Here is a 14,204-nt window from a genome sequence, read left to right as displayed (position 1 = left end):
TCGAGGGATAGAACATCAAATTGACTTTGTTCCAGGGGCTGCCATACCAAATAGACCAGCTTATAGGAGCAATCCCGAAGAAACAAAGGAGCTGCAAAAACAGGTAAGTGATTTGCTTGATAAAGGATATATTCGTGAGAGTTTAAATCCATGTGCTGTTCCTGTTTTGTTAGTACCTAAAAAGGATGGTTCTTGGAGAATGTGTGTTGATTGTAGAGCTATAAATAATATTACCATCAAATATAGACATCCCATTCCTAGATTAGATGATATGCTTGATGAATTGCATGGTGCTTGCATGTTTACAAAAATTGATCTTAGGAGTGGTTATCACCAAATTAGGATGAAAGAAGGTGATGAATGGAAAACCGCATTCAAAACTAAATATGGACTGTATGAATGGTTAGTTTTGCCTTTTGGATTATCCAATGCACCTAGTACTTTCATGAGGCTTATGAATCATGTAATGCGTCCATTTATTGGTAAATTTGTGGTTGTTTATTTTGATGACATTTTAATATATAGCCGAAATTTAGATGACCATGTGGATCAACTTAGGCAAGCTTTGCAAGTTCTTAGAAAGGAAAGATTATTTGCTAACATTAAAAAATGTGACTTTTGCAAAGAAGAGCTTGTGTTTCTAGGTTTTGTAGTAAGTGCTGCAGGAATCAAAGTTGATCAAGCTAAGGTGAAGGCAATCAAAGAGTGGCCGGTTCCTACTTCCATTACCCAAGTGAGGAGCTTTCATGGCTTGGCAAGCTTTTACCGAAGATTTATCAAGGATTTTAGTACCATAGCAGCACCATTGAATGAAGTTGTCAAGAAGAATGTTGGCTTCAAAAGGGGTGAAGTACAAGAAAAATCTTTTAATTTGTTGAAAGAAAAATTGTGTAATGCACCTTTGTTAGTTTTGCCAAATTTTTCTAAGACTTTTGAAATTGAGTGTGATGCTTCGGGTGTAGGTATTGGAGCTGTTTTAATGCAAGAAGGAAGGCCCATAGCCTAATTTAGTGAAAAATTGAATGGAGCTGCCCTAAACTACCCGACTTATGACAAGGAGATGTATGCTTTGGTGAGGGCTTTGGAGACGTGGCAGCATTATCTTATGCCAAAGGAGTTTGTGATTCATACGGATCATGAGTCTTTGAAGCATATCAAGGGTCAAGGAAAGCTCAACCGAAGGCATGCTAAGTGGATTGAGTTTATTGAAACATTTCCATATGTGATCCGCTACAAAAAAGGTAAGGAAAATGTGGTTGCCGATGCATTATCCCGAAGGTATGTGCTCTTTTCTACTTTAGATGCTAGATTGCTTGGATTTGAACAATTGAAAGAACTTTATGAGCATGATAGTGACTTTGGAGAAATTTTTAGAACCTGTTTGAAACATGGATTTAATAAATTTTACATATTTGAGGGATATTTGTTTAAGGAAAACAAACTTTGTGTGCCTAATTGTAGTATTAGGGAATTATTGGTTCGGGAAGGACATGGGGGTGGTTTAATGGGTCATTTTGGTATTTTAAAGACTTTATCCTTGCTGCAAGAACATTTTTATTGGCCTAACATGAGGAGAGATGTTGAGAGAATTTGTGAAAGATGTGTGAAGTGCCGAAAAACAAAATCAACATTGAAACCGCATGGATTGTATAAGCCTTTGCCGATTCCTACCTATCCTTGGATAGATTTGTCTATGGATTTTATTCTTGGGTTGCCTAGGTCAAGGACAGGTAAGGATTCAATATTTGTTGTAGTAGATAGGTTTTCTAAGATGGCACATTTTATTGCATGTAATAAAACTGATGATGCATCCAACATTGCTAATTTATTTTTCAAGGAAATTGTGAGGTTGCATGGAATGCCAAAAACTATTATGTCGGATAGGGATGCTAAGTTCTTAAGCTATTTTTGGAAAACATTGTGGGCTAAATTAGGTACTAAGCTTTTATTTTCAACTACTTGTCATCCACAAACTGATGGACAAACCGAAGTAGTAAATAGAACCTTGTCTGCATTGTTGAGAGCATTAATTAGTAGAAATTTAAGGACTTGGGAAGAATGTTTGCCACATGTTGAATTTGCATATAATAGGTCTTTACATTCAGCAACTAAATTTACTCCATTTGAAATTGTTTATTGTTTTAATCCTTTGACTCCATTAGATTTAACACCTTTGCCTTTAAGTGAGCGTGCTAATCTAGATGGAAAACAAAAAGCTGATTTTGTAAAGCAGATTCATGAGAAAACCCGAGCAAACATTGAGAGGAGGACCGAGCAATATGCAAGGGTGGCTAATCAAGGCCGAAAATCAATGGTGTTTGAACCTGGAGATTGGGTGTGGCTGCATTTAAGGAAAGAAAGATTCCCCGAACAAAGGAAATCAAAACTCATGCCGAGGGGTGATGGACCTTTTCAAGTTTTGGAGAGGATAAACGACAATGCTTACAAGCTTGATCTACCGGGTGAGTATAATGTTAGTGCTTCCTTTAATGTTGCTGATTTATCTCCTTTTGCTGCAGGTGATGATTTCGATTTGAGGACAAATCCTTTTCAAGAGGAGGGGAATGATGCGAATCCACCCGAGACAGCTCGACCAACAACCCGCTGGGGTGCTGACCCATTACAAATGAAGGTGGGGCCGATCACTAGGGCCCAAGCCAAGAAGTTCAAGGACAATCTTGCTGTCTTCATACAAGGAATAAGTCATAGTCAAGAGGGGTTGGCCATATCTAAAGAACAAAGGCCTGTTTTACTCATACAAGCAATAGAGGCCAAAACGGGGTCGGGTGACGTTTTTGGTAGCAATAAAGAGGCCGGGTTGTATGAATTGGAACCCCATCTTTATGGGTTTAATTTATATGGGGGATGAGTCATAGAAACCAGCCAAAGCAGCTTCAAAGCCGACCAACAAGGGCAACGTGAGGAACTTCACAAGGAAAGGCCGGATTTGCTGTATTCTTCGCGGGCTTTACTGTATTTTACTGTATTAGCCTTTTCTCTTACTTCCAAGCAAGGGCAACGTGAGGAACTTCACAATAAGCTTATTTGGCATCCTACAAAGCATATTGAAGCTGATTTGGAGCTCACTTGAGTGAAAGAATTGGTCAAAGTCAATGTAGTGAAAAAGCTAGTATTTTAGTTTCCTAATTTTATTCTACTTTTTGTTTTAGGAAACTACCATTATTTTTAGTTTCTATTTATTTATTTTCTGGAAAAATAAGATTAGGAAAGTTATTATTTTATTATTTTCTTTGTAAATTAATTAATTCCTAATTCAAAATAAAGGAATTAATTAATCCAAATTAGATTAGGAAAAGGAAAGTTTCGGCCAAGGTAGAATTCTTCATTGAGTGGCCAGTTTTTCCTAGGGTTTTTAGGGTTTATTTTGTTTCTTTCAAAGCCTATTTAAAGGCTTATTTTTCATTAATAATATAACTTTAAACTTTGATTTGATTAAGAAAATACTTGTGAGATTAATTATCTCTTTGTTCTTTGAGAACACCTAAAACACCATTAGAGAATTGGTTGTTTTAGCTTGACTTATCAATAGGTTTTCCATCCCCTATTGTGGCGTCTACATTATACCAAGGTTTCTAACCACAGGTTGGTTAGGGGTTGAGGTCCATTCCATTAGAACTTGAACTTAATTAAAGATCCGGGCTAATATAATACGGGTTTAGGAGCAGGTCGTCCTAGGTTCGTATCACAATAATTTATGGGTTCAATACATATGCCTAAGAGGTCATGGAATCAAGTTAAATCAGCCTCAAATGCAATCAAAAAGGGCTTTTACGGACAGCTTCAACAATTTGGCCGAATTTGCTGTATTGCTTGCTGGCTTTACTGTATTTTACTGTATTAGCCTTTTCTTATTTTTCCAAGCATGGGCAACGTGTGGGACTTCATATTCAGCTTATTTGGCATCCTACAAAGCATCTAGAAGCTGATTTGAAGCTCAAAGAGGTCAAAGATTGATCAAAGTCATCTTAATCAAAAGGCTAGCATTTTTTGTTTCCTAATTTGTTTTTACTTTTTGTTATAGGAAACTACCATTACTTTTTGGCTTTTATTTATTTGTTTTCTGGAAAATTAACTTTAAGAAGGTTTTTATTTTATTCTTTCCATTGTAAATTAATTAATTCCTAATTTAATATAAAGGAATTAATTAATCAAACTTAGATTAGGAAAGGAAGTATAGTTTCGGCCAACTAGGTTTCTTTATGTGTGTGGCCGGTTTTTCCTTTGTTTTTAGGGTTTTATTTCGTGGCTTTGTAGCCTATTTAAAGGCTTATTTTTCAATAATAATAAAACTTTGATTTGATTGAGAAAATACTTGTGAGATTAATTATCTCTTTGTTCTTTGAGAACACCTAAAACACCATTAGAGAATTGGTTGTTTTAGCTTGACTTATCAATAGGTTTTCCATCCCCTATTGTGGCGTCTACGTTATACCAAGGTTTCTAACCACAGGTTGGTTAGGGGTTGAGGTCCATTCCATTAGAACTTGAACTTAATTAAAGATCCGAGCTAATATAATACGGGTTTAGGAGTAGGTCATCCTAGGTTCATATCACTTACCTTGGATAGAAAGCTCGGAGTTACCTTCTTGGATGGTTGGTGAAGCTGTTGGTGCCATACTAGCTTTGTCCTTGAATTTTTTGGCCTTCCTCTTTTGTTGTATTTGTAATTGGTCACTATACACTTCCTTGGGAGTCAATGGCTCTAGCTTGAGCTTCTTACCTTTAAATCTAAAAACAATACAATTCTCTCAACCATAATGAATAGCATCTTTATCAAATTGCCATGGCTTACCTAATAGAATATGTCTGTCATGCATAGGCACAACATCACACAAAACAACATCCATGATTCTTCTATTCGGGCATTGGATAGTGACGTGTCCTATCCCTGGCACTTAAAACAAATAATTTCTCTATATCTTGAAGGTTTAGGATCAGATTTTACCTCATTCTTTAGTGCTTGGACAGATTCGGTTCTAGCCTCTCTGTTCGGCCGATTTGAACTTTCTTCTCCAACTTTCGTCTTTGGCTTGTTTTCAAAGGTTGGATTGTTTCTCCAGCCACTTGGATTTGATCTTCCAGTATTGGAAAGACCTCCAAACCATGAGCCTACACCCCTCCTGTTGAATTGATGCTGTAATTTAATAGCCACATGCAACGTCTCCTCCAATTCCATATATTGTTGCAATTCTAGTTGATTGGCTATCTCACGATTCAATCCACCAAGAAACCTTGCCATGCTTGCTTCCCTATCTTCATTCATGCTTAACCTCATCATAAGCATCTCCATTTCCTTGTAATAATCCTCCATGGACCTACTTCCTTGAGATAAATATTGAAGCCTTTGATGCAGCAACCTATGATAGTGTGATGGTACAAATAGCTTCCTCAGGGCTCCTTTCATTTGTTGCCATGTAGTGATCCATTCGTCACCTACTCTCCTTCGAGTGTTTTGCTCATTAGTCCACCATTGGAGTGCATAATGTCCAAACTCCATTGCTGCCAATTTAACTTTCTTGACCTTCGAATAGTTGCGACAATAAAAAATCATCTCCATTCGCTCCTCCCATTCCAAGTATGCCTCCGGGTCACTTTTTCCCATGAAAGGTGGTATGTTTACCTTGATGTTGCCAATATCATCATCTACCTCCTCTCTCCTATGCCCACCATGGCCTATCCTCTCTTGGACCGCAAGCATTTCATTCATTCCTTCTTCAAAATCATCTCCAAAATTTTCCTCTTCAAACTCCTCTCTAGGTCGTCCACGGCCTCCTCAACCTCGACCTCGATCTCCATGGAACTCTTGCCTGAAATTTGGTCCTTAATTTAACAAACAAATTAGTTATTATTGCAAAAATAAATTAAATGGAAATTACAAAACAAAAACAATGGTAAACATTGCCTCGAAATTATTATTTTTGTTTCAAGTACAGCATATTTGCTATTAAAATTTGCAAGTCTGTTAAAAATAATTTTTCTAAATTAAGGTAATAGGCAACACATTCACATATACACGCGTCACCTATACCTCCAATCATAATTTTTTTTTTTTGGTTTTTTAATTAGTTCTTTGATTGTTCATCAACAAATAAACACTGAAAATATTTCTTAAAAATGTGAAGGAAAAATACTAAGGTGGTTGTTTAATGTTTTTGTTTTTCAAGTCAAGTTTATTTGCTTATACATTTGCAAGTCTCTCTTTTTTTTTTTTAATTTTCTTTTTACAAAAGAAAACAAACGACGCATTACCTTAAAAATGCGTCGCCTATTTTATGTGTTATTTTTTTTTTGTGATTGTTCATCTTCAAATAAACAGTTAAAATATTACTTAAAATGTTAAGAAAAATTAATAAGCTAGTTATATTGCTTAAATATTTTCACTGCTTATTTAAAGTTGAAAAAAAATCATTTTTAAAGAAAAAAAAAAGGAAAATACAATTTAAGAGATTTGCAAGTTTAAACAGAAAATCAACTGTACTTCAAAAAAAATTATTTAAAGAAAAAAGAAAAAAGAACAAGCGACGCGAAAAGAAGATATTGCATCACCTTTTCTCTTAAAAATAGAGAACAAGCGATGCTAAACAAAGTAGTTGCGTTGCCTGTTCCTTTTTTTTTTAAATAAAAATAAAAATACAATTTAAGAGATTTACAAGTTTAAACAGAAAATAAAGTGTACATGAAAAACAAATTAATCGAATGACCACCTCAGTTATATTGATTAAATATTTCACTGCTTATTTGAACTTGAAAAAAATCCTTTTTAGCGGAAAAAAAAAAAGAAACAAAGAACAGGTGACACTAAAAGAAGTAACTGCACCACCTATTCATTTAAAAAAAAAAAACGAAAATACAATTTAAGAGATTCGCAAGTTTAAATAGAAAATAATCTGTATTTGGAAAAAAATTATTTAATGAAAAAAGAAAAACGAATAGGCGATGCAAAAAGAAGTTGTTGCATTGCCTGTTCCTTTGGAAAAACAAAGAATAGGCGACGCTAAACGAAGTAATTGCGCAGCCTGTTCCCTTTTTTTTTAAAAAAAATACAATTTAAGAGATTTGCAAGTTTAAACAGAAAATAAAATGTACATGAAAAATAAAATAATTGAACAACTACCTCAGTTATATTGCTTAAATATTTTTACAAATTATTTGAAGTTGAAAAGAAATACTATTTAAAGGAAAAAATAAAATAAAACAAAGAACAAGCGATGCTAAAAGAAGTAATTACATCGCTTGTTCCTTTAAAAAAAAAAATTCAAAATACAATTTAAGAGATTTGCAAGTTTAAACAAAAATAAACTGTACTTGGAAAAAATTTTATTTAAAGAAAAAAGAAAACAAAAAGGCAACGCTAAAAGAAGTTATTGCGTTGCCTATTTCCTTAAAAAAGAAAAAGGAATAGGCGACGCTAAGCCAAGTAACTGCATCACTTGTTCCCTAATTTTTTTTTAAAAAAAAAACAAAAATACAATTTATGAGATTAGCAAGTTTAAACATAAAATAAACTATACTTGGAAAAAAAATATTTAAAAAAAAAGAAAAAAGAACAGGTGACGCTAAAAAAGGTTATTGCATCACCTATTCCCATAAAAAAACAAAGAACAGGCGACGCTAAACGAAGTAATTGCATCGCCAGTTCCTCTTTAACCAAAAAAAATGAAAATACAATTTAAGAGGTTTGCAATTGTAAATAGAAAATAAATTGTACTTGGAAAAAACTTATTTAAAGAAAAAAGAAAAAAATGGGCGACACTAAAAGAAGTTATTGCATCACCTATTCCCTTAAAAACAAAGAACAGGCGACACTAAACGAAGTACTTGCATTGTCTATTTCCTTTTTTTAAATATAAAAATACAATTTAAGAGACTTACAAGTTTTAGAGGATGCTTAATATACAAATAGGTGATGCTTTTTTAAAAAAGGGTCGCCAAATAAAGAAATAGTCGACTCATTTTCCAACGGCATCGCCTTTTCTTCTTTTTTTTTTTCAATTTTTTTATTTACACGTGTACAAACCCATAAAAAAAAATTAGATAAGGCGATGCAAAAAATTGAACTCAGAACCTCTTACACTCTAAAGGAATCACCACACCACCAGACCAAATGAAATAAAATCAGATAGGGCCATGCTACGAATTGAACCTAGAACCTCCTACACTCTCAAGGAATCCGCACACCACTAGACCAAATGATTTGGATGTGGTAATACAACAAGAAATAGCAAATATAGTTCTAGGCGATACATTTCTTTAAAAAAATAGTCGCCAAATAGAGGAAAAGGTGATGCATTTTTCAACAAAAGCATCGCCTTTTCTTTTTTTTTAATTTTTTTATTTACACGTGCACAAACCCATAAAAAAATAAAATTAGATAGGGTCATGCCAAGAATTGAACCCAGAACCTCTTACACTCGCAAGAAATCACCACACCACCAGACCAAATGACTTGGGTGTAATAATACAACAAGAAATAGCTAACATTGATACGAACCTAGAACGACCTGCTCCTAAACCTGTATTATACTAGGCCAGATCTTAATTAAGTTCAAGTTCTAATGGAATGGACCTCAACCCCTAACCAAACTGTGGGTAGAAACCTTGGTATAATGTAGACGCCACAATAGGGGATGGAAAACCTATTGATAAGTCAAGCTGAAACAACCAATTCTCTAATGGTGTTTTAGGTGTTCTCAAAGAACAAAGAGATAATTAATCTCACAAGTATTTTCTCAATCAAGTCCAAGTTGTCTTCTTATTGATAACTAAGCCTTTAAATAGGTTTTGATAGAAACAAAATAAACCCTAAAAACCCTAGGAAAAAACCAGCCACACACATAAAGAAACCTAGTTGGCCGCAACTATACTTCCTTTCCTAATCTAAGTTTGATTAATTAATTCCTTCATATTAAATTAGGAATTAATTAATTTACAATAAAATAAAAACCTTCCTAAAGTTATTTTTCCAGAAAATAAATAAATAAAAACCCAAAAAGAAATAAAGTCAATTGCAAATTAGGTAACGAGTTGACTTTGACATCTAGGCTGAATTATGTCTTCAACCGAGCTAACTTATGTCTGCCTGATGTCCGAGCTAACTTATGGCCTATCCGAGCTAACTGATGTCTGTCCGAGCTAACTTGTGTCTGACCGAGCTAACTGATGTCTATCCGAGCTAAGTTGTGTCTGGCCGAGCTAAGTTACCTCCGATGTCCGAAGTCCAAGATCAGATGTCTGATATAGTTGATAGCCGAGGTGGAATGTTGTCCGAGGTATAAATGTGCTGTTGATGTCCAAAGGAACTTGTGTTGTCCGAGACATGGATGGACTGATGTTGTCCGAGGTAAAAAATGCTCCCCGAGGTGTGGATGTGCTCCGACATATGGATGCCCTCCGAGGTTTGGATATCCTCCAAGACATGGATGGATGTGTGGGCGCGGGCAGAATCACATCAAACATAGTTTTAGGCAATGCATTTTTTTAAAAAAGAGTTGCCAAATAGAGGAAAAGGGGATGCATTTTTCAACAAATGCGTCGTCTTTTCCTTCTTTTTTTTTATTTACGCATGTACAAATCCATGAAAGAAATAAAATCAAGTAGGACCATGCCAAGAATTGAGCCCAAAACCTCTTACACTCTCAAGGAATCACTAGACCACCAGACCAAATGACTTAGATGTAATAATATAACAAGAAATAACTAATATAGTTTTAGGCAATGCATTGTTTTAAAAAAGAGTCACCAAGTAGAGGAAAAGGCGATGCATACCAAATGACTTAGATGTAATAATACAACAAGAAATAGCTAATATAGTTTTAGGCGATGCATTGTTTTAAAAAAGAGTCACCAAATAGAGGAAAAGGCGACGCATTTGTTTCTTTTTTAAAATTTTTGTTTTTTATTGACACGTGTACAAACCCATTAAAAAAAAAATAATCAGATATGGCCATGCCAAAAATTGAACCCAGAACCTCTTGCACTCTCAAAGAATCGCCACACCATGAGGCCAAGTGACTTAGATGTAATAATGCAACAAGAGATAGCTAATGTAGTTCTAGGTGACATATTTTTTTAAAAAAGAGTCGCCAAATAGAGGAAAGGTGATACGAACCTAGGACGACCTGCTCCTAAACCCGTATTATATTAGCCCGGATCTTAATTAAGTTCAAGTTCTAATGGAATGGACCTCAACCCCTAACCAACCTGTGGTTAGAAACCTTGGTATAATGTAGACGCCACAATAGGGGATGGAAAACCTATTGATAAGTCAAGCTAAAACAACCAATTCTCTAATGGTGTTTTAGGTGTTCTCAAAGAACAAAGAGATAATTAATCTCACAAGTATTTTCTTAATCAAATCAAAGTTGTATTATTATTGAAAAATAAGCCTTTAAATAGGCTTGAAAGAAACAAAACAAACCCTAAAAAATTAATTCAAAACCGGACTCCTATAGGAATTAGGAAACTTGACCGAATTCTAATATGTCCTAAACTAAGTTTCCTAAACTAAAATTGATTAATTAATTCCTTTATTTTGAATTAGGAATTAATTAATTTACAATGAAAATAATAAAATAATAAATTTCCTAAACTTATTTGTCCAGAAAATAAATAAATAAAAACTAAAAAGTAATGGTAGTTTCCTAAAACAAAAAGTAGAATAAAATTAGGAAACTATAATACTAGCTTTTTGACTAATTTGACTTTGACCAATCTTTGACCTCTTTGAGCTTCAAATCAGCTTCTAGATGCTTTTTAGGATGCCAAATAAGCTGAATATGAAGTCCCACACGTTGCCCATGCTTGGAAAAATAAGAAAAGGCTAATACAATAAAATACAGTAAAGCCAGCAAGCAATACAGCAAATTCGGCCAAATTCTTGATGCTGTCCGTACAAGCCCTTTTTGATTGCATTTGAGGCAGCTTTAACTTGATTCCATGACCTCTTAGGCATATGTATTGAACCCATAAAGCATTGGAACCATTTCATACTTCCCGGACTCCAAAAATGTACCAAAACCGTCACCCGGGTTCGTATCAGCTTCCACCACTTGAATGATTCGAATAGGCTTTGTATCTTCAAGTATGGACAAGCTCTGTTGAGATTGATTACCCTCTGTATAAATACTCCCAGGTTGCCCTTAAATCTCTTAATTTGAGCTCTTGTGATTGGCCTAGTCTTCATCCGTATCGAGTCAGCACCCCAGCGGGTTATCGGTGGAGCGGGCACGGGCGGAATCACATCATTCCCCTCCTCTTGAAATGGATTTGTCCTCAAATCAAGATCATTACCTGCAGCAAAAGGAGTTAAATCAGCAACATTGAATGCAACACTCATGTTATACTCACCCGGTAAATCAAGGTCCATCCATAGGCGGCATGAGCTTTGACTTTCTTTGATTAGGAAACCTTTCCTTTCGTAAGTGCAACCAAACCAATTCTCCTGGGTCAAACACTATTACAACAAAATCTAGAAATACATGCTCATTATGGTAAAAATTACACTTTTTAAAGTTAGCAAACAATATTTCCCAAATTTTCAAATTGCCACTAAGTAAAGCTCTCAACAATGCAGATAAAGTTCTATGCAATAAAGACATCCTTAAATAAGTATCTTTAAAATTCATGGTCAGCAATGATTTCTTATTTATAATTACCTTATTAACATCACCAAAGCTAAGATAAAAATTTATATTTTTCCTTTCTTGTCTTCCTTTTCCTTTCTCACTCACGGCCATCTCACCTTCCTCACTCTCGGCTTTTGCACCAAATTTTTCACTCTTGGTTTTATTAAAATTTTTCCACACAACCTGAGTATTAAAAGACTTACCTTGGACAGCAAGCTCACCTTTTCCCTCTTGATTGGATGGTAGTCCACTTGGAATTTCATTTGGGAGGACATCTCCAAATTCCTTCAAAAGAGAAATCATTGAACTTGGCAATTCAAGTTCTTCAAAGTTAGTTTGATCATTAAAATAATTTTCTATATAAATCATAACCAGCAAAGGTTTCTTATACTCAATAACCTTATTAATATCCCCTAAACTCAAATAAAAGTTGCTACTTGACCTTTCTTTTCTTTCTTTTCCTTTTCCCCCCTTGGATTGGCGCAAACCTTCAGATTTTTCTTCCTTCTCCAAGCTCTCAGGTTTGCCACATTCTTTCCCCTCTCTTTCGGCTTTCCCTTGATCTTTCCACTCAATATGAGCCTTAGAAACCTTACCTTGACCAGCAACCTCATTCTTACCTTCTTGAAAGGATGGTGAAGCTGTTGGTACCATACTTGCTTTTTCCTTGAGCTTTTCGGCTTCTCTCCTTTGTTGCATTTGTAATTGGTCTTTGTAAACCTCTTTAGGAGATAATGGTTCCAGATTGACCTTCTTCCCTTTGAACCTGAAAACAATACTATTTTCTCGACCAAAATGAGTAGCATCTTTATCAAATTGCCATGGTCTACCTAACAGTATATGTCCAACAATCATGGGTACAATATCACATAAAACTACATCCTCATATCTACCTATATTAAATTTTACTTTGGCTTGTTTATTCACTTTTATTTCACCACTATCATTAAGCCATTGCAATCTATAAGGTTTTGGATGTTTAATAGCTATTAAGCCTAATTTATCAACTACAATGTTACTAATTACATTTGTACAACTTCCACTATCAATAATCATACTACAAATCTTACCTTGAATTTCACATCGGGTGTGGAAGATGTTCTCGCTTTGAATTTCATCCTCATCTTTGTATGCAGCAAGTACTCTCCTAGAAAGCAAGTATAATTCAGCATTGGATGCTTGCAAGGTTTCCGGTTCATCCTCCAAGTCCTCCTCCTCTTGCTTGGCTTCATCCTCACTTTCTTCACTTTCCGATTCTAGCTCACCATTGCCCTTTAACACCATGATTCTTCTATTCGGGCATTGGCTAGCGATGTGTCCTCCTCCCTGGCACTTAAAACACACAACAGCATGAGTTATAGAAGGCTTAGGATCTAATTTTACCTCATTCTTTGGTGCTTGGACAGATTCGGTTCTAGTCTCCTTCCTTGGCCAATTTGAACTTTCTTCTTTGACTTTAGGCTTTGGCTTGCTTTCATAGATGGGATTGTTCCTCCAGCCACTAGAATTGGACCTTCCACTGTTGGAAACACCTCTAAACCATGATCTTACACCCCTCTTCTTGAATTGGTGCTCAAGCTTAATGGCAACATGCAACATCTCCTCCAACTCCAAGTATTGTTGCAAATCTAGTTGGTTGGCTATCTCACGATTCAAACCACCAAGAAATCTTGCCATGGTTGCTTCTCTATCCTCATTCATGTTTAACCTCATCATAAGCATCTCCATCTCCTTGTAATAATCCTCCGCGGACATACTTCCTTGAGATAGGGATTGAAGCCTTTGATGCAGCAACCTATGATAATGTGATGGCATGAACCTCTTCCTCATAGCTCCCTTCATTTGGCGCCATGTAGTGATCAAGTCATCACCAACTCTCCTTCGGGTGTTTTGCTCATTGGTCCACCATTGGAGTGCATAATGGCCAAACTCCATTGCTGCCAATTTCACCTTCTTAGCCTCTGAATAATTATGGCGGTCAAACATCATCTCCATCTTTTCTTCCCACTCCAAATATGCTTCGGGGTCACTTTTTCCCATGAATGGTGGGATGTTGATCTTGATATTGCTAAGATTGTCATCTGTTTCTTCCCTCCTATATCTTCCATGGCCAGCTCTATCTTGGACAGCAAAAGTTTTGTTCATACCTTCCTCAAAGTCTCCATCGAATGGCTCCTCATTAAATTCCTCTCTCAGTCTCTCGTGACCTCTTCGTCCTCGGCCTCGTCCTCCATGGAATTCTTGCCTATTTCTTGTGTTCGGAATTCCTTGGGAAACTTCTAGCCTTCCCATCCTTTGATTCACATGCTCAACTTGAGCACTAACCCGCTGTATTGACTCCAAAACAGCTCTCATGTCCACTTGGTCTCCGCTCCCGGTAGTTCGGGCATCGCCATGGAATGCTACGGACTCTTCCTCATTGATCCTCAAGGGTGGATCTCCTCTTCTTATTCTAGAATCTGCCATGTTAGTAAAATACTGCAAAAATAAAATAAATCCTCACAATATCCACTCCCTCACGTGTTTCACTCAAACAAGGTCTCGACACTCGTGCTTGCA

The sequence above is a fragment of the Ziziphus jujuba genome, chromosome 7 (assembly GCF_031755915.1).
Source record: "Ziziphus jujuba cultivar Dongzao chromosome 7, ASM3175591v1".
Lineage (NCBI taxonomy): Eukaryota > Viridiplantae > Streptophyta > Magnoliopsida > Rosales > Rhamnaceae > Ziziphus > Ziziphus jujuba.
This window is presented reverse-complemented; position numbering follows the sequence as displayed.